We start from the raw sequence: 23,202 nt of genomic DNA, 5'->3' as shown, positions 1-23,202 counted from the left end.
ATGTTTACAGAAATTACATTTCATTAATTAATCGATACACTGAACAACAACAGTTACAAGATGTAAGAATATTTATTTATCCACTTAATATGTGAATTATTAAATCCTAACTATTTAACATGTACTTTATCTCCTTTCTTTCTTAAAACTTTCTCAACTAGATAAACATCTGGTTATCTTGTCTTCTGTAGTTCATCCTCATAAAAATATCCATTGATTTTTTTCTCCAGCCAAGCATTTAATTTATATGTGGCTGGATTAGAATGAATAAAATATTCAATTTAAAAAATTTCTGTTCACTAACCAGGTGTATAACATTTTTTCAAAAATTCCTTTAAGTGGGTACACCTGCTTAGCTGGGTGGTAACGTGCTCATCTCCCATGCAAGTGGGCACAGGTTCAATGCCCAACTGGGCTGGAGATTTTCCTCACTCGCAGACTGGGTGTTGCGTTTTCCTCATCATAATTTAATGATCATCACTGACATTCAATGTGGTGGGGACTCAAATTAGACTTGCACTTGGCAGCCAAACTACCCCGGATGGGGCCAGCTGGCCAACGATACCATATGCTCAGTTCCATTTTTTTACTATTGAAGTGTATTTATTGAAACTTTATCGCCAACTTTATATGTGGGTTCAGCATTACACACAGTGGCAGATGATTTATAATTTTGGTTATTAACTTTTATTTGCTCCATTTTTAATGTTGAATATTTTGTATTATTATTGTTGACAACCAAACTTTCAACTACTTCAGTTCATTTATTATTAATTTCCTTGTACGTGAATTTTTTCCACATCTTTCCTTTAAGCATTCTATTAAATCTTTCTACTACAGATATTTTTAATTCACTAAAAGTTGACTAATGATTAATATAATATTTTTTCATAAGGTCTAGAAATTCTTTATTATACCATTTCTTACTACAGTCTGTTTGTAAGTTTCTCTGAGTTTTGTCTCTAAATGTTTTATGAAAAGCAACATATTTACTAGTTTTGTCTGTAAGTGGAATAGCCCAAGAGTATTTTGGAAACGTCGAAGAATATTTATATCCTTTACTTATTTTTGAAATTCCTTTCAATTTAGCAGACTCGATTTTTACTATATTAGCTTGTAATAAGTCATTTAGACCAAAAGAAACCACATGCCTTCTTTTAAAAAATTTTCTCATCAGTTTATGTAATTCATTAATAATTTCAGATCTGGGTGATCCACCCATACCTTCACCTACAAATCTTTTTAACAGATTCAATCTTTTTAGTTTTTTATACTGTGCAAAGACCTACAGTTCTTTGTCTTGCATTTTTTGTCATTATTGTGTGAGGATTATGTGTTTCAGTAAATTTTCTGCACTTTAAGCACCAGATTTGGTTACCCATTTACATAGATTAAAAGTGTATTAGATTTTAAATTATTTCACCAAATATAATTAATTAATTCTACATCTACCAATAGAGTTGTAACTGTATCTTTTATCATTGCAGTTACAATATTTTATTTGTGTACCATTACTGATTGATTACTATTACTTACTTCATAAAGTTTATCAGATACATTAACTGTAACATGAAAATCATCAAATTTCAAATCTTTGTTTATATTCTTACCAGCAACAATAATACTTTAAGGCCAGAAATCGTATTCGAAATTGGAGATTTTTTGTTCATCTCCAGTAATCAAAATAAATTCAATTAGTTGTTTATTATCTGAAATATTTTGTAATATATTTACTAAAATATTTTTATTGAACCTATCAAAAGCAAATGTAAGAGCTATATGCTTGCTTTTCACTATTTTGTTGAGATGTGTTACAGTGGTATGATCTGCATAACTTTTCATTAAGACAGTCTGTAGTGACATAATTACTGAATTGTGTTAAAATACTTGAGTGTTGAGCCTTGGTAACAAGATTGGCTAGTTCCTTTAACTATTGTTTAGTAACTGCATTATAACCATGTGCAGGATCTTTTACATCTACTAATCTTCTACCTTCAAAATCAATAAAACTTTTTAGTACCTTTAAAGCCTTCATTAACCCTTTGGGAATTGTTTAATTAAGTTCTCTATTTTTGGATCGAAATTACGCAATTCATGAAGTAATTTTTCTATATTTGATTCAAAACATTCGAGTTACTCAGATTTTATATTAATTTTTGAGTTTATTTTTTAGTATTCTTCATGTTTAGCTTATTTCCAAAAATGTCAAATTACTTGTTTCAAAATTTCATTAAACTTATAATTACATGACATCAATTTTATAACAAATATGCACATATGGCCTCAAATTTCTTCATTAAAAGTGTGAATTCGTTGTCTATTATGGTACAGCTCACCCTAGCCAAGACCATGTTTAACCATGTCTTTACGAATATTTCATCCAAATGAATCAAACACTAATTTTTTTAACAGGTCCATTGTGGGCCAGCATGATATGATATATGTAAATTAACTATTCTAGATTCACATTTTCTAAGATGATCAGGTAACTCATCAATCGTAAAATACCACAGAAGTATTTGATTTTTAATTGTTCATTAGGTTTTTGTATATAAGATTTACTTAATAGATAAGGATGCATATCGATTATTTTTTGCACTCTTTTGTTCCAGGAGAAGCTTTCTTCCCCATTGCTAAATTCTGTCTTTTTTCTTCTCCTAATTCTGCATCACCTTCCTCCATATTCATTACTGCTTTTGGAATACCAGCTGCCTCACCTGCTAGTGAACCAATAATTGCTAGATATGGTAACACTGCGAAAATAAAGGAAGAAATCCTCCTCATGTTTTGTTTCCCCTGAGCCTTCTTTCCTTTTCTTTAGGTATTTAATAATTTTTTCACAGTACCTAATGTTATGAGTAAATTACCACTAGTCTTTACCTCTCTTTCCTTTTTGTGTATCAGTTAAAAAATAATAAATACGAATTAATTTTTCATTATTGAGTTTAATTTTAATTGAGTTTGATTTGGTTTTGCCATTAGGTGGAAAAGTACAATGAATGCTGAAGTTCTTCATTTATACAATTTATTGTGAAGATTAATAATTTTTATATTCCCCAACCATCATCATCGAGACACAGTCTAAACGCTGCTTCAGCTGGCATCATATCTAAAACCATACCAATTTTCTCTTCTCATTTATTGTTCTTCTAACTGGCACGGCGGCTAATTTTTCTCCAGTTCTTGCATCAGAAGCCTGCTTCTCTAATTCGCAGCTGGTTGAAGTTCTTTATCTGCTTTGTGTCTTTTTTCTAAATCCTTATAATCTCTATATACAGTATCATCTGTTTTGCAAACTTCATCTAGTGGATTTACTTCATCTAGTGGATTTACTTCATCTAGTGGATTTATTCCTTGATCTCCTATAGCTAATCTTTCAACTAATTTGGTCCCTGTGTCACAAAAACAGTAGCCTGGTAACTGCATTTCAAAAGGTAATGAATTAATTACTGTTTTAACTAATCCTTTCCCATATTTTTCATTTTTTAAAACGTGTGGCAAGGTATTCAAAAATCTAATCAAATATGGAATTCCTTTTGGACTGTTGACAATAAAATCACAAAATTTATTTCTTAATATTTGTGTTATTCCCATTTTTTCATTTTGATAATTTCCATTTCCAGTTCATTCTTCTCCATGAATAACTGCTAGTCTATCAAATAAATCTCTAAAACATTCATCCAAATATATTCAATTGGTTCGTCTGCATTTTTTTACTAAACCTTCACCTTGTTTCTCATCCTCATTCGAGTTTAAATCTACTTCTGTTCTGGGAAAATCATCTGCTTTTGAATGATCTGTATTTGATTGTAATTGTCATAATGTAGGGAAGGAGACATGTACAATTTGTTTTATCGATCTGTTGTATTTAATACCCCTACTTGATTTTACTTCATTTGGATTCTGTTCAGAATACAATGCATTTGAGTTATACAGGGTGAGTCACCTAACGTTACCGCTGGATATATTTCGTAAACCACATCAAATACTGACAAACCGATTCCATCGACCGAACGTGAGCAGAGGGGCTAGTGTAATTGTTTAATACAAACCATACAAAAATTCACAGAAGTATGTTTTTTAACACAAACCTACTTTTTTTAAATAGAACCCCGTTAGTTTTGTTAGCACATCTGAACATATAAACAAATACGTAATCAGTGCCGTTTGCTGCATTGTAAAATGTTAATTACATCCGGAGATATTGTAACCTAAAGTTGACACTTGAGTACCACTCCTCCGCTGTTCGATCGTGTATATTGGAGAGCACCGAATTACGTAGGGATCCAAAGGGAACGGTGATGGATCTTAGGTACAGAAGAGACTGGAACAGCTCATTACGTCCACATGATAACACTTTTTTTTGGTCTTTTTCACTGACGCACATGTACATTACCATGAGGGGTGAGGTACACGTACACACGTGGTTTCTGTTTTCAATTACGGAGTGGAATAGAGTGTGTCCCGACATGTCAGGCCAATAGATGTTCAATGTGGTGGCCATCATTTGCTGCACACAATTGCAATCTCTGGCGTAATGAATGTCGTACATGCCGCAGTACATCTGGTGTAATGTCGCCGCAGACTGCCACAATACGTTGTTTCATATCCTCTGGGGTTGTAGGCACATCACGGTACACATCCTCCTTTAATGTACTCCACAGAAAGAAGTCCAGAGGTGTAAGATCAGGAGAACGGGCTGGCCAATTTATGCATCCTCCACATCCTATGAAACGCCCGTCCAACATCCTGTCAAGGGTCAGCCTAGTGTTAATTGCGGAATGTGCAGGTGCACCATCATACTGATACCACATACGTCGATGCGTTTCCAGTGGGACATTTTCGAGCAACGTTGGCAGATCATTCTGTAGAAACGCGATGTATGTTGCAGTGCTCTCCGATACGAGGTGCATTCAAGTTCTTAGGCCTCCGATTTTTTTTCTTCGGACTGAAAAGAGATAGAAACATGCGCATTTTAAAATGAGGCCGTGTTCATTGTCAATACATCCCAGAGATGGCAGCACCGTACGGCAGATGGAGTTTTACCGCCAGCGGCGAGAATGAGAACTGTTTTAAATACTTTAAATGGCGACGTTTTCCTTACTTGAACAGTGTGCAATCATTCGTTTTCTGAATTTGCATGGTGTGAAACCAATTGAAATTCATCGACAGTTGAAGGAGACATGTGGTGATGGAGTTATGGATGTGTCGAAAGTGCGTTCGTGGGTGCGACAGTTTAATGAAGGCAGAACATCGTGTGACAACAAACCGAAACAACCTCGGGCTCGCACAAGCCGGTCTGACGACATGATTGAGAAAGTGGAGAGAATTGTTTTGGGGCATCGTCGCATGACTGTTGAACAGATCACCTCCAGAGTTGGCATTTCTGTGGGTTCTGTGCAGACAATCCTGCATGACGACCTGAAAATGCGAAAAGTGTCATCCAGGTGGGTGCCACGAATGCTGACGGACGACCACACGGCTGCCCATGTGGCATGTTGCCAAGCAATGTTAACGCGCAACGACAGCACGAATGGGACTTTCTTTTCGTCGGTTGTGACAATGGATGAGACGTGGATGCCATTTTTCAATCCAGAAACAAAGCGCCAGTCAGCTCAATGGAAGCACACAGATTCACCGCCACCAAAAAAATTTCGGGTAACCGCCAGTGCTGAAAAAATGATGGTGTCCATGTTCTGGGACAGCGAGGGCGTAATCCTTACCCATTGCGTTCCAAAGGGCACTACGGTAACAGGTGCATCCTACGAAAATGTTTTGAAGAACAAATTCCTTCCTGCACTGCAACAAACACGTCCGGGAAGGGCTGCGCGTGTGCTGTTTCGCCAAGACAACGCACCCGCACATCGAGCTAACGTTACGCAACAGTTTCTTCGTGATAACAACTTGGAAGCGATTCCTCATGCTCCTACTAACCTTACCTGGCTCCTAGTGAGTTTTGGCTTTTACCAACTATGAAAGATACTCTCTGTGGCCGCACATTCTCTAGCCGTCTGCTATTGCCTCAGCGATTTTCCAGTGGTCAAAACAGACTCCTAAAGAAGCCTTCGCCGCTGCTGTGGAATCATGGTGTCAGCGTTGTGAAAAATGTGTACGTCTGCAGGGCGATTACGTCGAGAAGTAACGCCAGTTTCATCGATTTCGGGTGAGTAGTTAATTAGAAAAAGTCGGAGGCCTTAGAACTTGAATGCACCTCGTACACACAATCGAACAGCGGAGGAGTGGTACTCAAGTGTCAACTTCAGCTTACAATATCTCCTGATGTAATTAACATTTTACAATGCAACAAACGGCACTGATTACGTATTTGTTTATATGCTCAGATGTGCTAACAAAACTAACGGGGTTCCATTTAAAAAAAAAGTAGGTTTGTATTAAAAAACATACTTCCGTGCATTTTTGTATGGTTTTTATTAAACAATTACACTAGCCCCTCTCCTCACGTTCGGTCTGTGGAATCGGTTCGTCAGTATTTGATGTGGTTTACGAAATATATCCAGCAGTAACGTTAGGTGACTCACCCTGTGTATTATATCTGTATAATTCGATAAATCATCACCAGCAAATTTTTCACCAAATTCTATAATAATGTGTTTCTTAGTTAACAAATTCATTCATTTAGCTGTATTTTCATATTCCTTTACATTGGTCATTAACCTATCTCCCTCAAAGTCTACTGGTTTATTACCAATATATTTAAGCATACCAATAGGTTCTAGTCCAATAACTTCATCTGCACTATGATTAGTATACTTTAATATTCTCTCACTTTTAATTTATTTTTATAATTTCACCTTCAGTTTGAGCTATCTTTTATCTATCTTAAGTCTCTTCAGCATATGTTGTCAATAAATCCTATACTTCTGATTCATTTAGCATATAGTAATACTTATAAGACTGATCATGTCACCATTCATAGTTTGACCTTACTTTGCAGTTTCATATTCTTCTAAAAGTGTATGACGATTTGGAGCCTATTGCTTCTTAACATCTCTATTTTCTTCAATAGCTTTCATCACATTATCACCTAATCCTTTAAGACATTCTTTAACTTTTTAGATAGCATCAACACCAGGTTGATCTTCTTCTCTGTTTTTTTTCGTATTGTTGTTGTTTGTTGTATTTGCGAAAACTTGAATCCTTCTTCCAGTTCTTCAATTTTTTCTACTTCATTTAGATTTTTAACAATATATTTACTAATGACAAAAAGTTTAATGAAATTATTTTAATGTGTAGATTCACAAAAATTGATGAGGTAATTGAGTCTGCTTTTACAGCAACCACATGTACCTGGTCCACATTTAGCTTCTTTACTAGTCCATGAACAATTAGTATAATGTTCACCAATTTTTCCTAATTTTTCTTATATAACCAAGAGCTTCATTAAATTTATGTAGATGTTAAAGTAAAATACCATCACCATGGTCAAACAGATATGCAATATTATATTTAAGGTACTCATTAAATTTGGATGAAAAAACTAGGTTAGGAAAACTTATATAGAGTATCTGTATTTCCCTTCATTACGTTCCCTAGCACACATCTCTTAGAAAAAAATCCAAAATGATCAAACTGATCATTCCAACATTTGCTACAATTTTTTTTAAATTATCAAATTTTAAATCACCACCAACAAACTTATTTATTTAAATGATTTAAATGTGTATCACCTTGTCCAAAATATTTTAAAAATTTAGATTATCCCACAGTAAATGATGTGATATTTTTGGATATGTCAGAGCTAAATAGAAACAATTTATTCCTTTATGTCTTTCTCTAACAAAATATTCTCTAACTGCATCTTTTCTTCAAGAATGAAATAACCCAATACCACATGTGAATGATCTTGGCATTTATGTAGAGGTACAATTTCATCATTGTTTTCAATAAACATAGTAATCTTCTCATTACTTTTACCTTAAACTTTTTTACATATTTTTACAGATTCTTGATACCCTGGTTCATCTCAACTTCTCGAATAACATACAAGTGATTTATCTTATTCCAATTTAACCATGCTGGAACTATAATTTAACTTTAATCATTAATGTTATTTTTCCACGACCCCTTGGACCTATAATAGTACATCAAATAGAATTAGGTTAAAGCTTACTATTTTATTTTTTGATTTCTTCCCTGGAATTCTTATTTTTGGTTTCCAATCAGATTTCATTTCACTAAATAAATTTGTATTACTATTAAATAAGTCGCCTATTTCAGTTTAGTGGTAAATCATCTGCACTTAAAAAAATTCACTCTACCTATAAAAGAAAATTAGAGCTATGTTGCACTAGTTGGTTTTTATACAACATTTTTAACTCTAAATATTACACAAAAACTAATAATTTATATTGTGAGGGGGAAACAATAGAAATTCTGGTTGGCCAACATAGTTTGAAAAGCTTGGAAAAATTTATTCATTCCACCCCAAAGGCCAAGTATTCACCGAGCGAGGTGGCGCAGTGGTTAGCACACTGGACTCGCATTCGGAAGGAAGACGGTTCAATCCCGTGTCCGACCATCCTGATTTAGGTTTTCTGTGATTTCCCTAAATCGCTCCAGGCAAATGCCGGGATGGTTCCTTTGAAAGGGCACGGCCGACTTCCTTCCCCATCCTTCCCTAACCCTATGAGACCGATAACCTCACTGTTTGGTCTCTTCCCCCAAACAACCAACCAACCAACCAACCAACCAACCAAGTATTCCCAATAAAGGAGATGAAATTTTAAATATAATTATTATTGGTGGTGGTTAGTGTTTAACGTCCCGTCGACAACGGGGTCATTAGAGACGGAGTCAAGCTCAGGTTAGGGAAGGATTGCGAAGGAAATCGGCCGTGTCCTTTCAAAGGAACCATCCCGGCATTTGCCTGAAACGATTTAGGGAAATCACGGAAAACCTAAATCAGGATGGCTGGAGATGGGATTGAACCGTCGTCCTCCCGAATGCGAGTCCAGTGTGCCAACCACTGCGACACCTCGCTCGGTAATTATTATTGAGAGTGATGTTAAATTATATATGAATATAAAAGATAGTATTGGAAATGTGCCTGGATTTAGCAACTAATTATTGAAGCTAATGAAAAAGCTGTTGCTAATGATGTTCCTAAATTTATTCCATTTTAGTTACTCAACATAGATTTTAATCTAGTTGATGGATTGTTTGTGAAACATACTGCTCATTTTAACCAAGAAACTTATGTTATTGCTTCATTCGAGCTTAGTGCCGAATTTAGTGGAGCTACAATTCATGAACACATTATCCTACATATATTCCAATTTTTGAGTGAACACAGGAATTAGAAATAATTCTACCTAATAGAAATGATAAACTGATTGAGTTCAATGGTGCTACTGTGATAGCTATTTTAGAAATGGGATAGTAAATTCTTTAATCTAAATATTCCTAACAAGGCTATAGAAATTAATATAAACATAAAAGATGGATGGTTTTAGCCTAATCATACATAGTTGTACTTAGATTCAGTATTATTGAAGCTGCTAGTACAGATTACCCAAGTTATGATGGAAAATGTAATAAAAAATAATTGATAATTATGTGGCAAAATTTGATTTTATAGCCATGAAGAAAGGAAATAATGTGATGTCTCAAACGGAGTATCCTTTTATTCCATCATCAGTTTTATTGAGTTGGCTTCATCTCTTAATGATAAAATAAGTATGGAAGGACATATACTTAATAATGGTAAAGTGAAGAGTAAGAATAATGAAGTGCTTTATCCACTGAACATGCTTGGTGGTTTCTTAAGGTACCATACATAATTTTTTGGGGATGTGATCTCACTGTAATTTTTACTTGGAGTTCCATTGCTGAAGTTTCTCTTGTCAGATGGGCTGATTACAATGATGCTGAACTAGAAATAAAAGAGACACTTCCAAAAGAATGTAACAAATTAGTAGAATCTCTAAAAATTCGTGTACCTGTCAACGAAGTATAACATTCTGCCCTGATGACATCAACATATTGGTCTCTTTTGAGAGATATGTGTTCATCACCAGGGTGACTAGGTCCGGAAATAAATGTGCAGACATGAATGATAAAGATGTAGAATGTTAGCAAAGGGTGTTTTACTTAAAAAAAGCTTTGAGAGTTTTCACATAAATAATTCTGAGGCTATATTTATCAGCACACCCTTTTAGTTATACTCGAGATTACTCTAAGTCTGGAGATTATTATCCATGATGTCAAGAACTTCATGAGTTGGGATGTTGAAATATGTACTTCCCATATCAAAGTACGCCAGTACTGCTTATTTGGTACGTTCAGTACCTGTAGATGCTCAATAATTTGCTTCTGATCTGCAACTATATTCGATTCCGAATAAAAATCCTCATTTAAGGATATCTTTCAGATCCCTAGCCAACTAACATCCCAGACTATCAGTGGTGTTAATAATATGTCTTAAAAGGGTTACTGTTTACGCAACTTGAATACACCCCTTACAGTGGTGGCACTGATCAAATACCAATCTGATACGTATAAGTACTTTTTTGATTTGCTCTGTGCATTTGCCAATAAGACCAAATTTAACCAGGCATACACCATTACCCACAATAATTGCTTCACTTTCTGTTTATACTCAGCTTCAGACAGCACAATAGTGTAGTCGTTATATCCCTATCTGCCCAAATGCAGGGGGCCCCATTCCCACCTAGTACAATGTTGGTTATCGTTAAGAGTGATGATAAGAAAAAATATTGTAGACTAACGTATTATGGACCAATCTCGTGTAAGGTATATAGGTGACTGAAAGCCTTAAATGTCATAGCTACATGTTTTATCCCCAAGAACAATGGACAACAGTTTTTACATGAAGACAGACCAGTTCAACCTATGGTAATATAGGTGTTTGTCAGATTGAGTGCCTACAGTGTGATTGCAAATCTATTAGGCCAAATGAGAAGAAGCGTCCATATAATATATACAGGGTGGTCCATTGATCGTGACTGGGCGAAATATCTTCCGAAATAAGGGTCAAACGAAAAAACTGCAAAGAACGAAACTTGTCTAGCTTGAAGGGGGAAACCAGATGGCGCTGCCATAGGTCAAACGGATATCAACTGCTTTTTTTAAAAATAGGAACCCCCATTTTTTATTACATATTGGTGTAGTTCATAAAGGAATATGAATGTTTTAGTTCAACCACTTTTTCCGCTTTGTGATAGATGGCACTGTAATAGTCACAAACATATGGCTCACAATTTTAGACGAACAGTTGGTAACAAGTAGGTTTCTTAAATTAAAATACAGAATGTAGGTACGTTTCAACATTTTATTTCGGTTGTTCCAATGTGATAAATGTGCCTTTGTGAACTTATCATTTCTGAGAATGTATGCTATTACAGCGTGATTACCTGTAAATACCACATTAATGCAATAAATGCTCAAAATTATGTCTGTCAACCTCAATGCATTTGGCAATCGTGTAAAGACATTCCTCTCAAGAGCGAATAGTTCACCTTCCGTAATGTTCGCACATGCATTGACAATGCACTGACGCATGTTGGAAGTACATCGCCATTCTGTCATGCAGTGAAGCATCTTGTAGTAGCATCGGTAGAACGTTATGTAGGAAATCAGCATACATTGCACCATTTAGATTGCCATCGATAAAATGTGGGCCAGTTATCCTTCCTCCCATAATGCCACACCATACATTAACCCGCCAAGGTCGCTGATGTTCCACTTGTCGCAGCCATCGAGGATTTACCGTTGCCCAATAGTGCATATTATGCCGGTTTACGTTACCGCTGTTGGTGAATGACGCTTCGTCGCTAAATAGAACGTGTGCAAAAAATCCGTCAACGTCCTGTAATTTCTCTTGTCCCAGTGGCAGAACTGTACACGACGTTCAGAGTCGTCGCCATGCAATACCTGGTGCATAGAAATATGGTACAGGTGCAACTGATGTTGATGTAGCATTCTCAACACCGACGTTTTTGAGATTCCCGATTCTCGCACAATTTGTCTGCTACTGATGTGCGGATTAGCCACGACAGCAGCTGAAACACCTACTTGGGTATCATCATTTATTGCAGGTCGTGGTTGACGTTTCACATGTGGCTGAACACTTCCTGTTTCCTTAAATAACGTAACTATCCGGCGAACGGTTCGGACACTTGGACGATGTCGTCCAGGATACCAAGCAGCATACATAGCATACGCCTATTGGGCATTTTGATCACAATAGCCATACATCAACACGATATCGACCTTTTCTGCAATTGGTAAGCGGTCCATTTTAACACGTGTAATGTATCACGAAGCACATACCGTCCGCACTGGCGGAATGTTACGTGATACCACGTACTTATACGTTTTTGACTATTACAGCGCCATCTATCACAAAGCGAAAAAAGTGGTCCAACTAAAACATTCATATTTCTTTACGTACTACACGAATATGTAATAAAAAAAATGGGGGTTCCTATTTTAAAAAACGCAGTTGATATCCGTTTGACCAATGGCAGCGCCATATAGTGGGCCAACCATAGCGCCATCTGGTTTCCCCCTTCCAGCTAGACGAGTTTTGTTCTTTGTAGCTTTTTGGTTTGATGCTTATTTCGTGAGATATTTGGCTCAGTCAGTATCAATGGACCACCTTTTATAGAGCACACTGCAGTGAATAATCTTTTCAGCCCTTTCTCTGTATTTGGCATTTAATAACCACAGATTACAGGAGATTACGAAAGAAAACCTGCATATACAGCCTATAGGTCTAACGCTTAACGTCTGGAAATAAACTGAAGATAGCCCTTAACAAACAAACTAAATTAAGGCATGTTTAATATTTGCATATTCTGTTTTCAGAGTATTGCATCCTAGTGGATAAGCCCACACTTTCAATAAAGGATAAGAAGTGGTATTATTCTGCATTCAGATTTATATTATAGTATTTTTTACACTTGGTTCTGCCATCTGTTGCGCCCCTGGGGTTCTGTTCTGTGTTGGTGTCGGATAATACATGTGATGGGAAAGCACTGGAGTTTTATACTGTGTATATGATACAGTCAGAATGCTTTTCCCATAGTGTTAAATTTACCAACGTCCTGGCCGGCCACGGTGGTCTCGCGGTTCTTGGCGCGCAGTCCGGAACCGTGCGACTGCTACGGTCGCAGGTTCGAATCCTGCCTCGGGCATGGATGTGTGTGATGTCCTTAGGTTAGTTAGGTTTAAGTAGTTCTAGGGGACTGATGACCACAGCAGTTGAGTCCCATAGTGCTCAGAGCCATTTGAACCATTTGAACCATTTGAACCAACGTCATGGTGCCAACAGTTGACTCACTTGCATGGCATTCATATTGCATTTTAACATTTATGTGTGGCTGGTATGGTGTTCTGGATGGGTGTCTATCTGGCATTCATAAGTCAGAATCCTTACATAAAGGGGACGCATCATGGATGGTCTGATGCCTGTGGGTGCAGGAGACTTAGTACCATCTCTTTTTCTAATGTCAGCGTGTCAAAGTTTGGTCACTTCACATTATGTGGGCACATGTTCATGTCAACCTTAAGCTGTGACCACTGGAAGTTTGTATTGATTTAATGGTATGCTTAGTGGACAGATGAACTGAATGGGAAATAATTTATTTTAGAAAAAATTTTTATTTTTCGAAGTTTCCTCCTTTATGCAGCCGAAATGTGTTTCACTGCAGAGACATGCTTAGGTGCTTTGCTACCAGTTACCACTGGATGTCGTCCCCAGCTCATGCTTGGTTCACATGCATATCATTCTGACAGTGAGGGTGCTGACGAGGTGGTGCTTAGTTGAAACATTACTGACATGGGAACTCTTCTAGAAAACCCTCCAGCAAGCAAACATAACTGTGAATGATCACGTGGGGGCTGAGCTGACTCACTCTTGGCAGCTAACCTTTGACTGGATCACTCATCCTTGTCTTTAGCCATATGCCTGTCAGTTTGTTAATGGCCTCCCAAGTGCCACTTGTATCCATTAGAGGTAAATTTCAGAAATGAACACCAAACAGTTGTTTTGAACCACACAGCATTGGTCTCTTTTGAACAGTTCCCTGAATTTTCGTGCACTCCCAGACACTCGCATCCTAAAACTGCCTTGCCATCACCAGTTCCTGAATGTGGGTGTGAGCTGTGGGATTCGGACTCACTGTCCTTTTTGGCATATGAATGTTATCTTTTGCAGATGGATGCCACTTCATTATGTCTATGTTATGGAGCCTCCTGCATGCTGCACGTTGTTAGCACACAACTACACTACACTACACTGTCATAGACACGTGGTGAGCTCAGCCAGACTACATCGTAAGTCGTTTTCCCAACCTTTCTTGTCGTTTAGATGCATCCACATATGCTGCTCCGCATGAGAACTTGTGTGGGCTGCTACTCCCCAATGTTGTGGCCACAGACAGCACCTTTCCCACATGGGCACATTCTCTAAGCCGCAGTGCCACCACATCGCTGTGGGTGCCAGTCCCGCCTGACCCACCACTGCCAACGTTACCCCTTCTTCCAACAAGAGTTCTGTGGATACCATGGATCTATTGCCCATTTCCAAGAGTCCTGGTCATCGTCCCTGCCGTCGACGTGCTGTTATTGACGTCGATGCTGCTGTAGTCATCGTCGCCACCGATGCACACTTGCCTGTCGAAAACATAAATTAAGTCCCGCTAGCCATGCATACTTACACACTGTCGCCGCTTCTCTGCGAGAATATTTTGTCACCTTTTTTTATCAAAGTTACGTGGTTTTTAAGTAACTGTTCTCCCGTATTTTATAACCAACCCTTATACACATTCTGGAGCGATTCGAGTGCAAGAGTGACGGAACTAGATGCTGCTGGGAATGACAGAGGAACAAGTTAATACACTTACCTTGAAATTAGAGCTACAGGAATAGTGTGAATAATAGGTGCGAAGGCAAGAAACTGAGCACAAAGCCTGTAGGACTGTTGCAAGTTTTTTAGGAAACCCTACAGCTAGTTCTGCAGCATCTGTAGCAAACACTGCGAACAGCTTCCCTGCAGCCTCTTTTATACCTACTTTTTCGGGAACGCCAAATGGAAATGTTACCACTTTCTTACAGTATGTTAGCAATATGCGGCATGCTTGCAGTTGGCCACATGGAATTCTGCTAAGTAGGGAGGTTAAAGTTGTCAGGTAACAGACGTAAATACGTCGAATATGTCGATGCATTACAAGATGCAGTGATATTTGAAGCAATGCAATTATATTAAATTTATTGCAACGAATTTTTGACCTGTTAATCCAGAAAGTTTAAACAGGTTGTACATATTCGTTAACCATACCGACATACAATGTTTCATATTATGCATGTAGTAGTAAATCATGTCAACAGCAACCATTCGTAAAACTAATGTAGAAATAAGAAGAACATTTGAAAACTAAGAAGGAATTTATAAAATAACGTAAAATAAGTGAAATTACTTCAAGTTCCAAGTGTGTAACTTTCCTCTTACATTACTAGATACTGGCAGCTTTGGAATAACTCAACGTTTGCCATCTACCGCCAACTACACCTACTTCCAACCTATTGTTGCTAATTATTCTACATCACCCGCACTGGTATATACATGCCTTAGCAATTCTCAAGTCAACACATGTTAGTGTAGCTGATCATAGCAATCTTTCTTCTGATTTTTTTTTCTTATATATATTTGAGGTTTCTCTTAATTAAATGTATATTTGCCTATCAATATCTATTAATGAGGAAATGATTCTTGTGACCTGTTGATATTACGAGTATTTTGATACTCAGAGTGTCTACTTGATATTACAGACTGAAAGTTAAGCACTTGCCTATTAGATATCTAATGTGCTGTAACATTGACTTTCGTCCATAAGTTTTGGTCACTTACAGTTGTTTACAGATTGCAGTGTAATTGACTGCAGTCTCTCTCTGCCTGAAAAAGGAGGCATGTGACACGTAAATCTTCTCTCCAATTTGCCAGAAACCCATGTATTTTCTGAAAGCTTATGTCACAAGTACAAAAACTGTGAAACATTAGGAGCAGAACAATAAGCAGTTAGGAGCTATAGGACCCACAAAGTATCAGTAAAGTGTTGGAATCATGACACCAAAATCGCTAGAATGCCCTTTTCAAGTATTTACATGAGTCAATGCATGGTAAGAACTTGGATATCTGAATATAAAGGAAGGAACAATTCAGTGAAAAGAAACAATATACATTGTGATGTAAAACGTGTGTGACTTGGTATTGACTTCAAACAAAATCTATTACAAAAGACAATCAATGTACAATTCATCAAATAAACAGTGAGATGGGCAGAAAGGCTGCTCACAATGGGCACATTTTACAAAAGTGATAGCCTCATACATTGCACACTCATCATTTGCCAATGAATAGAAGCAACAATCCATTGATGCTACCCACATTCCAGGTTTGTCATCCAGGTATTCACCCTTATAAAAAGCATACTTAATCAAGTTCTTTAAATGAGGAGTGCTGAACTGACATACGGAAAATGCCTGCAGCGCCAGAAAACTATCATGATGCCAAATGTGTTCTTGTGTCTCGATAATGATCGTGTTGTTACGTAACAAACATAAGATTTTTAGTGTCTGAAAAAATGAATATGCTGAGGCTGGATATTTTCTGGAGATCTTTCAGGCACCAGTTCTTTCTGTACAACTTCACCATCAAGTACTTTGCAAGAAGACAGTGCAAGATCTTTGTTAGAACACCATGAATCCACTAAAAGATGAATTTTCTTCCAATCAGTAGACATACCTAGCCGAAGTACATCACAATAGAACCGCTTCAGATCTGCTTTCGACATGTTGGCTATTTTTCTAGCATACAGATTTATATTCTGAGGATCTGTTGGCATTGAATGTGGTGGCTGGATGGCTCGGATACAAGCAAATACTTTGACAACAATATTTAGACTTCCACTAAAATCACAGGCATAATTTCTGAGCCAACAACAGTGCAAACAAATGTTGTTCCTCGGGTTCACATGACCAATCTGGTCAAAGCACTTACTTCTGAATCGTCTTCGTACTACGGCCTTTCTGCCATCTTTGATCTTGCTGTCATGCAAAAACATACATGACTCACTTGCGCAGTGAGAACTACAGTGCCTCGATTACGGTTGTAGTGCCTCTTCTCACACACAAGACAAACACCATGGAACACAATGTTCGCTATTGGGCACTTAAACAGTGTGTGGCCTGAGTGGGTTGTTCTCTCTCCAGCACCACTGTGTTATTTTGACTCATTATGTTTCATCTACCACTGACACTGCCTTGAACACTGTCTACACGGGCAATAATGTTCCACATTGTTTCAACTGTGAAAACTGGGTATCTGTCTGTTTAGAATATTTTTATAGTAATACTGGAGCCTACTTGTCCTACACTACTCATCACCTGGCATTTGTTGTGCAAATTGGGACCTTGGACATTATATACTTCTTCCACTGAATCGAACGTGGCACTCAGCAGCACAGAATCACTTTTATGAAACAGATCCCAGCTGATGCACCTGCACTGCATCAATTTTAACCTCGCCCACTCCTTCAAGAAAAATATGAATAATGAAGTCTTTTTCCAATTTGTCCGCCACCAATGTCATGAGTTATGCTCATATACTCACCAACCCGTAATTTTGTGCACTTGTCCCTCCAGTAACGTTTTTTTACCTGCCAGTCAGGCACTGCTATTTTGGTTACGTGAATGCATACTCGTGTGATGATGACCATTCTGTTCATGGAAACATTTAGCATGCTTCATGTACACTGTTCCATTGCTCTGTGCTTCCCCATCTGTCAGTAAGCAGACACTACTGATACAGGTTACTACTGTGTCCCTTTCATTTCCACTGATACATAGAGAGTTTTACGTTCACAAACAGCACACTGTAAACAGTTATGCAGCTGAACACAACCCAATGTCTTGTACACATACAAAATTAACGTACTGCTCACCATCACTGCACATAACTTTAAATGTTTCGCCTTTTTTAAGGCATTTTATTAACCCACTTATTCATGGGCATTTCTGCTCAGTTTCACATTGCATTAACTGTTACGTACTTTTATAAAAGCAGAATAAATATCTATGGCTCACGGCACAAATATTGTATGGCAGCAGCACACACACTTCGATTCCTACCACTTGTAGAATTCATTATACTTTGACATGCTGATGACATGATTCATCTAGCAACAAGCCCCAGTCGTTCCTTTTACATCCCTTTATGATTCAATGTAAGCTGCAGTAATTGTGGTACATTATGTCACCTATTTCCTGTGTCTGTATTTTTATTTTTAATTTGATTTTGTCATGTTCTGCAACTGTTCTTTTGTCTAATCTAATTAGTACTAGCACGGATATGTTGGGTCCCTCAATAGCTATAATACAACAGTCTTTTTCAAAAAGTGACTTTTGTGAATACCTGTTTTTAGCTTATCACATAAAACAAGACTACCCTATATGGTGCACCACAGGCCAGTTTGCTTGGGAGGTTGTGAGCTTGGAAGTTGATTACAACTGCCTTCCTAGCTCACCTCCGTTCTTATTGCACCTTCCTATATATTTTAATGCCTTATATACTTTTAACCAGTACCCTCAACTTTGTGTGGAACTACGAAAAAAAAAAAAAAAAAAAGAAAAAAAAAAAAGCAAAATATGCAAACTGAGTAGTCCATGTGCAAGAGAGGCAACATCAAGGATAGTGAGAGCTCAGGAGCGCCGTGGTCCCGTGGTTAGCGTGAGCAACTGCAGAACGAGAGGTCCTTGGTTCAAGTCTTCCCTTGAGTGAAAAGTTTAATTTTTTATATAATCAACTTCGCTCTCCAAAATTCCAGGACATGTTTAGATTTGCTTGGATATATGCAGGATTTGACGGTCTGCACAGGGAAAAATTTGAAAACGTTAAAAACACTTTTTGACAGAGCACAGGGAAAACTGTGAGACTGTGAAACTGTTGCATTCATTTGTTGCAGTTTATGTGACAAACTCTTATGTTTTCATCACTTTTTTGGGAGTAATTATCACATCCACAAGAAAACCTAAATCAGGCAAGGTAGAAGAATCTTTTTACCCATTCGCCAAGTGTAAAAGTAAGGTGGGTCGACAACATATTCCTGTCATGTGACGCACATGCCGTCGCCATTGTCGTATAGAATATATCACACATGTTTTCCTGTGGAGGAATCGGTTGACCTGTGACCTTGCGATCAAATGTTTTCGGTTCCCATTGGAGAGGCACGTCCTTTCGTCTACTAATCGCACGGTTTTGTTACAGTGAACAGAGACGTCAATGAACGAACGGACAGATCATAACTTTGCGAAAATAAAGAAAGTAAACTTTTCACTCGAGGGAAGACTTGAACCGAGGACCTCTCGTTCCGCAGCTGTTCACGCTAACCATGGGACAACGGCGCTCCTGAGCTCACACTATCCTTGAAGTTGCCTATCTTGCGCATGGACTACTCAGTTTGTATATTTTCTTATTTTTTTTCATAGTTCCACACAACCACTTTCTGTTTTCTCGATTGATCTGTGTACCGTTTTTAAGGCCTATCCACTGTGCCAACTTATAACTAAATCTGGGGGGGGGGGGGGGGGTGCGATGGGGAGGTTCCCTTGTTAGAATTACTCACTTTCGAAAGAATAACGAACTTGTGAACTTATGCAAAGGTTCAAAACAACTAGCATCTGTCAACACACTATATATACTGATGATTAATCATCTTGATTGCGAAGCAATCGAACCTAGCTAACCTGTTGCAATTGCCTCCACCTGACTGCTGACACTTGCATCCTGAAAGCAACAACTAGACCGTGTTTCCTAGTTCCTCTACCTTTTAATGTTGACTTAGTTCTCCTTCACTGCATTGGAGAAATGGTTCATCCTGTTCCAACAATGATCTGCTGTACTGTGGTTTAATATGGGAGCGGCTGTGTTGAAGACAAATTTCGTAATCCTGATCAGGCTGATGCAGATCGCTTCGATAAAGATCTCCCCAAGACTATATTCTTTGTTTCACAGAATCACGAAATCTTAGTATACCAGCACATGTAGTTGACTCACATTGATGACAATCTTTTGGCAACCAATTGACAAATACATAGTATAGCCACTGAGCTGGAACTGCAACAACATTAGGAAATTCAAAACTCGATCCAGAACGACTTAACTACACAAGGAATTCTGAAAACTGACTACTTCGAAAGTAACCAAAACTTTACAGCTGTTTCTGTATAGCACACACGCAACACAGCTGCATTTTAACACCTTGCACGCTATCATTCAGATAGGATTACAATAGAAGCTGAGCCCTAACTTACTGCACAAGCGAAATCTTCATTAAAACCTTTACTAATAACCAATTTCATGTATCAGCACGCAAGTGCAGCAGGTGTGAGTCAACCTCGCTGTTTTATTACACTACTGCTAAGGTGCAGCTGTCATGATCTGTAGGTGTATTAAATGCACAGATACCACCACCCATAACTTGCACCAGTTGCAGGGTTGAGTATTGTCACCTTCCCTTTGACAGTCGCCTCAGCAGCTGCTTATAATGTGTTTGGCAAACAAAGGACATCCCGCTTGTTAGCAACAATACTGAAACAGAATCTGTCATATAGCTCGAGTTTCAATTGTGCATTCCACTAATTATTACATTGTCCTACCTGCACTAGTGTCATGAATTGTGAAACTGCATTTCTTTTTTTACAGGAAACTACAGCATTCCCTTGCTCTCATACAGCGAACTGTAGTAGCTGTCCTCTATTATGACCATGCATTTATGCCTCAAACTTATTGAGTTTCTCTAACTGTGGACTTTTATTCAGCATTTCTTATTATAGTGTATCATACCCTCTATTATTTTATCTGCTCCTTAACTTACACATGAAATAGCTTTTAACTTTATCTGCTATATTTGCCTGAGGCACCTTTCATGCTGGCACCAAATGACAGCTTCTCTACACTACCACATAAATCAAAGGCTCACCTTCTGCAAACTATTGATGAATTATTAGCGTGGGAACATGGCAAGTGACCCTTGAACATTCCCCTACACACATCAGTGAATGGAATAAGCTGGAATACCTGCACACCCCCTGCATCACATCTCTTCCAGTAACTCTAGTTGTCCTCAGAATAGCTTTATGAATCATTTGATGGAGGAAACTGAACTATTCAGATCACCAAACCAATTATGCTTGAGCAGCAGCTGTTGAGATTATCATACTTACAGGCAATTTGGAACCTGGTGCAATTCAGTCATGGCCCTACCTTGTGACTAAGCATTATGGGATGAGAAGCTAATATATGTTTGTTTTTGCTGTGTAATTTTCCCTTTCTATGTATTTTGTAATATTAAAGAGCATTATATTCTACTTGGTTAAGGACCAAACCAATGACTTACGATTTATTTATCAATATTAGTCTCACTGAGAAGTATTATGAATCAAGATTTAATAAAACAGTTATAGTGTTACTGTTGTTTTAATGAGATCAGTTTATTAGGGATATATAATCAGTTTGTAATCTATCTTTCAATAATTTCGACATATTAACTTTCATACAATAAACTACAGACAAACGTATGGTTTCTGAATAGGGGCAGCAGCCTTTTCAGTAGTTGCAGGGGGGCAACAGTCTGGATGATTGACTGATCTGGCCTTGCAACATTAACCAAAACGGCCTTGCTGTGCTGGTACTGCGAACGGCTGAAAGCAAGGGGGAAACTACGGCCGTAATTTTTCCCGAGGGCAGCTTTACTGTATGGTTAAATGATGATGGCGTCCTCTTGGGTAAAATATTCCGGAGGTAAAATAGTCCCCCATTCGGATCTCCAGGTGGGAACTATTCAACAGGATGTCGTTATCAGGAGAAAGAAAACTGGCGTTCTATGGATCGGAAGGTGGAATGTCAGATCCCTTAATCGGGCAGGTAGGTTAGAAAATTTAAAAAGGGAAATGGATAGGTTAAAGTTAGGTATAGTGGGAATTAGTGAAGTTCGGTGGCAGGAGGAACAAGACTTCTGGTCAGATGACTACAGGGTTATAAACACAAAATCAAATAGTGGTAATGCAGGAGTAGGTTTAATAATGAATAGGAAAATAGGAATGCGGGTAAGCTACTACAAACAGCATAGTGAACGCATTATTGTGGCCAAGATAGATACGAAGCCCACGCCTACTACAGTAGTACAAGTTTATATGCCAACTAGCTCTGCAGATGACGAAGAAATTGAAGAAATGTATGATGAAGTAAAAGAAATTATTCAGATAGTGAAGGGTGACGAAAATTTAATAGTCATGGGTGACTGGAATTCGGTAGTAGGAAAAGGGAGAGAAGGAAACATACTAGGTGTGTATGGTTTGGGGCTAAGAAATGAAAGAGGAAGCCGCCTGGCAGAATTTTGCACAGAGCACAACTTAATCATAGCTAACACTTGGTTCAAGAATCATAAAAGAAGGCTGTATACATGGAAGAAGCCTGGAGATACTGACAGGTTTCAGATAGATTATATAATGGTAAGACAGAGATTTAGGAACCAGGTTTTAAATTGTAAAACATTTCCAGGGGCAGATGTCGACTCTGACCACAATCTATTGGTTATGATCTGTAGATTAAAACAGAAGAAACTGCAAAAAGGTGGGAATTTAAGGAGATGGGACCTGGATAAACTGACTAAACCAGAGATTGTACAGAGTTTCAGGGAGAGTATAAGGGAACAATTGACAGGAATGGGGGAAAGAAATACAGTAAAAGAAGAATGGGTAGCTCTGAGGGATGAAGTAGTGAAGGCAGCAGAGGATCAAGTAGGTAAAAAGACGAGGGCTAGTAGAAATCCTTGGGTAACAGAAGAAATATTGAATTTAATTGATGAAAGGAGAAAATATAAAAATGCAGTAAATGAAGCAGGCAAAAAGGAATACAAACGTCTCAAAAATGAGATCAACAATAAGTGCAAAATGTCTAAGCAGGGATGGCTAGAGGACAAATGTAAGGATGTAGAGGCTTATCTCACTAGGGGTAAGATAGACACTGCCTACAGGAAAATTAAAGGGGACTTTGGAGATAAGAGAACCACTTGCATGAACATCAAGAGCTCAAATGTAAACCCAGTTCTAAGCAAAGAAGGGAAAGCAGAGAGGTGGAAGGAGTATACAGAGGGTCTATAC

The sequence above is a fragment of the Schistocerca nitens genome, chromosome 11 (assembly GCF_023898315.1).
Source record: "Schistocerca nitens isolate TAMUIC-IGC-003100 chromosome 11, iqSchNite1.1, whole genome shotgun sequence".
Taxonomy (NCBI): Eukaryota; Metazoa; Arthropoda; class Insecta; order Orthoptera; family Acrididae; genus Schistocerca; species Schistocerca nitens.
The sequence above is the reverse complement of the archived record's forward strand: the minus strand, read 5'-3'. Positions refer to the sequence as shown.